General features: G+C 39.9%; 1 protein-coding gene across 14 annotated transcripts in view; it reads right to left on the bottom strand.

Moving 5' to 3' along the window:
- Positions 1 to 3,482: 3,482 nt before the first annotated feature.
- foxp1b (forkhead box P1b) overlaps positions 3,483 to 4,577 on the bottom strand; it is a 165,723-nt gene continuing 164,628 nt past the window's right edge. For all 14 annotated transcript variants that reach the window (XM_031567229.2, XM_031567228.2, XM_031567227.2 and 11 more), the window contains one exon: positions 3,483 to 4,577. This exon is cut by the window's right edge and continues 3,242 nt beyond it. The gene's annotated coding sequence lies outside the window, so the exon portion shown is untranslated.

A 4,577-nucleotide genomic window follows, 5' to 3' on the forward strand; every position in this document is an offset into this window, starting at 1 on the left:
CCCACACAGCAAATATTTCGGAGCCATTGTTGCTTGTTATATCTCATCTGTACAGTATGTCATTGCTACTGTCTTTCATGTTCAGTAAAATGACCTTGACAGCATTACATATGTTAACAGCTACTCCCAACACTCTGCTGTTACATTCAAACATCTCTCTTTTTTCTTTTTCCCTACAGATAAAAGACATAACCCCTGTGTTATACAAGTGGCATAAGCAATAAGGCTTTAAAAAAAAAAAAAAAACGAAAGAAAAATTGTGCTCTGCCTTTTTTCCAGAGCTGACAAGTGATGTTACGTCGGAGGTTCACGGGCATCTTTCATATATTCAGTAGAATTGCACTCTGAGTTTAATTGCTCGGAGTTACCTTGAAAGGCCTCTACATAAATCAGACATGCATAATTTGTCTAATGCTGGAGCTGGGACTGAGAGTGGCCTAGCTGGAGCGCGGTGCTGAGCAGAGCAGAGCAGAGCAAGGGGGAGGGAGGGGGGAGGCAGGCATGCCTTTTGAACAGCAGGTGGTAATTGAAACAAAACAAGGGCTGATTAGCAGAGCGTCTGGCAACTCATGATCCAAACAAAGCACACTACACCAGTACACACACACACTCACACACACACATACACGCACGCATACACGTGCACGCACACACACTCACGTTCAAAAACCAAACACAAGGGCCCTGGAATAAAGTGGTCATCATCTAATTAACAGAACATGTTTTAATTACCGAATAAACCAAGCAGCACCGTGTGTCAATTTAACTGATGTGGTAAGTGCCAGTTTACAATATCAGAAACAGACAAATAATTGGAATCTAATTACTGGCAGGTCTACTGCACACCAGCGCCTGCAGCCCATCTTAATAAACAAGTTTTTACATCAAACCGTGAATAGCAAATAGTGCAGGGTTACTAATTGCCACACTGCAATATTGGGAATTTGCCAGCTTAGCCTGTTAAAGGAAACCTCTTGTGTGGATTGCTATAGCCACACACAAGCTTTAATTAGAATGAAATGAGCAGGAATTGAGCTCCGTTACTGCAATTCAATACGTGTCAATAAGATAACAGGCTAATCTGCCCATTTCATTTCTTTCAGCCAGCACTGGAGGTGGGGTGGCAGTGGGGACGGAGCATGGCTTTGAAACTCAAGGAGATGAATGGGACGGAAAGAAGGGAACACGCCAGAGACAAGGGCTGATTTTTATTTTGGAGGGGGGGGGGTTTGACAGATTCGGTCCCAAGTGAATGCTTAAGGTGCAAACTGTTGGTTTCCTGTCACCACCTTGCATAACTGCTATTGTTATGCAAGGTTCAGTGATCTAGAAAACTGTATGTAATTACATACTTTTTTTTGCACTATTGCACGAAAACGTATCAAATGTATCATTTCAGCACTTAATAGTCAAGCACTGTGTACTGCATGTGCACACCCACTAACTACTGAACTGCATATTAACTAAGATGCATCTCAGAACAATTAGTATGCACCTATTTTAGGCTCCTAATGTATTTTTTATCTGTATACTTTGTGTTGAAAATATTTCAAACAGGATCTCCTCTTGGCTACAAATCGGGTGATGCACAAAATTTTTTTTATTCATTTTGTGGAAAAGGTCCCTTTGTGAAGTGACTACATCATGATCCTGTTAATGAAGGCCTTTCATTGTTTTTAACCACCCCCGCATATACACCAAACAGAACAACGTCTGATCTAGTCAATGGGCCAAGGATATAGCTTTCATTAATCTATGATTTAGCCAATGAGGTTAAGATAAATCCACTATTAATCAGTTACTTGCCCAACGAGGTTAAGACAAATCTGCTGTTATGAGCTGGGGGAATAATGGTGAGATAACAACAATGAAATACACAATTCTAAATGCCAGATAAAATATTGGCTGCAAAAAGATTGGTCATGATTTTATATTGTTTCCTTTAAATCTTGTTGCTCTTTGGCTTTAATTAATAATATATCCTCTGACATTTATGTATTGAAGCAATAAGCGAAGCGGGGGAAACAATTTATGTCACCCAAAGCTTTTTAACGAATCAATGCAACTATTTGTAATTGCTTGTTTCACAAGATTAAAAGTGCTTAGACTTGATCTCGGTCTTCTGTTTTGTGGCTGTTGTGACCTGTGCTTCCGTCGTAAAAATGCAAGTCTTGGTCATCAGCATTAATTTCCATCAAGAAATCCATATCGCTAATATTTCTGGAATTTTAATGCCCTGACAATTTATAGCTTTTCAAATGCAGTTACCTAAATTGCTGTTAGGAAAAGACAGTTTAACTGTCTCTTTTTAATTACAAGATAATTTAATGTTGGGCCCGAGATGATGGTGCGAGTCAGCATCCTGGGACAAACAGAGCCGTAGCAATAGGAAGCTTCTCAGGCTCTGAGGACTGCACAGTGATAATCACCATAGTTTAGTTCAATAGGCAATCAGCTATTAAATGCTAAATGGACTCATGATGTAGTGAAATGATGCAGTTGATACTGTTTTTCCCCCTTATCTGACCTGCCACAGACGCGCGCACACATCACTTTTTGCTGTACTACAAGTTCTCTCTTACTTTCGAAATAAGGCATCACCATAACATAATGTGAACAACAGCATTTTTATTGCATTTTCTGAATGCTCAAGTCAGTCCTTGTGACTGACCACAACATAAGTGTCTGCAGTAGTACAGACAAGGAACGGGAGGGGGGGGGGGGGGGGGTTACAGATGAGCAAGTGGGATGGTGCATAATTTTCTCTTCAATCAACAGAAATCTACTGTACAGGTTTTACAGCATCAACAGGAGTCCACTGTACAGGTTTTACAGCATCAACATCAGTATACCGAGCTGCAGAGAGGAGGAGAGACAGAGACAGAGACAGAGACAGAGACAGAGAGAGAGAGAGAGAGAGAGAGAGAGAGAGAGAGAGAGAGAGAGAGAGAGAGAGAGAGGAAGTGTAGAGTGTAAAGCACCATGTCTTCCCCTTTGGACTGTACCTTACAGAGACTGAAACACAGGATGGAGAGGGGGTGGTTGTATGGTGTGACCCAGGGGAGGACACAAGGGAAGCTGGGTGAGTGATGAGTGAATGATGAACTTGTGGTGGAAGGGGTGCGGCCACAAAGTGTCCTTTTCAGGAAAAACTAAATAAAAACAACAACCAAAAAACCCCCTCAAAGCCACAAAGACCGAGCACACAGACATTAAAGGGCGGGTGGCAGAATAAAGATGACGGTGAGGAAGGTGAGGGGGCGACATCCAGTTTAGTTGTTAAAACTGTGTGTGTTCAACATGAAAAAAAAAAAAACTACTGTGCTTGATTTTCTATCATCCAGATAAAAAAGGAAAAAAAGAAAAGAAAAATCTCAGAGCAGTTGAGATAAAAAATATATTCATATATATTTATATATATTTGGAGACCAACTAAAATGCTATGTCTACATCACCTACCAGCTATGGACTGAATCATGAAACATGTGTGAATGGTTTATTCTTGAAAAAGAGAAGCATTTTACAAGTAATCTTTACATCTTGGCACTGCATATTTATTTTGAAATCTTTTCCTGTTTGTTTCATATAAAATATCCAATACACTCCCAGCATTATTAGTGACCACTTCACAATTACTCATCTTCCCCGCGACCCCTGAATGATTCATGCAACCAGTAGAGGCAGTGCCCTATCTCTGGGCAGACACCCATTTTACACACAGTACAGCCACAGTCGAGAAGGCAGTGGTTGGACCATCAAAAAAAGGAAAGGAAGGGAAGTATCAAAAACAGCTTAACACAAAAAAGAGGGGAAAAAATCTGTACAAAATGCTTAGGTCAATGATAACAGAGAGAGAGAGGGAAAAAAAACGTGTTTTTCTCTATTTTACAGTTTAAAACCCAAAGTCAGGGATTATCCCCCGTTCTCCATCCCAGCCCTCCCCCGTCCCACCCCTGACCACCTCACGCAGATGTCCGTTGGTATGACTTTCTTTTTAAGCAAGGATTACTAAGTAAAATACATTTGCAGCACAGTTTGCTATTTCAATACATACAGCTGTTTTTTTTTTCATAGCTTTTTTTTTTCTTTAATAGTAAATACAAAGCAGTTGTGATAAAGAAAAGAGAATAATACAAACATTTTTTTGTTGTTGTTCTGTGAACGGAACAAGGAAGGGAAACAAGACAGGACACAAGGTCATACGGTCATGTATGTACAACCTATTGGAAGAAAAGCCCACTAAAACGCAACCATCAGTGGGGTTCAAAGGTGATGGAGTAAAGCAAAGCAAGGTGACTTCTTTATGGAAAAAAGGCCTGAGGTCTGGACTGGTTTGCAAATGGTTTGCAAAATAAAAGAATGCGAGATTCCCCAGATGAAACAAGCTCTAAATGTGTCTGTTTTTAGAAATCTTTTTTTTTTTTTTATAGCTTTTTAAAATATTCTCCCCGCTACAGTTTTTAGACTAAACATGCAAGACATACGACTAAGTGCAACTGAGTGAAATGTTTTTCTTCTTTTTTTTTCTCTCTTTTATTAATTGAATCATTCCCTATAGATTTGAACTGAGGTATGTG

Source organism: Clupea harengus, chromosome 5 (genome assembly GCF_900700415.2).
Source record: "Clupea harengus chromosome 5, Ch_v2.0.2, whole genome shotgun sequence".
Taxonomy (NCBI): Eukaryota; Metazoa; Chordata; class Actinopteri; order Clupeiformes; family Clupeidae; genus Clupea; species Clupea harengus.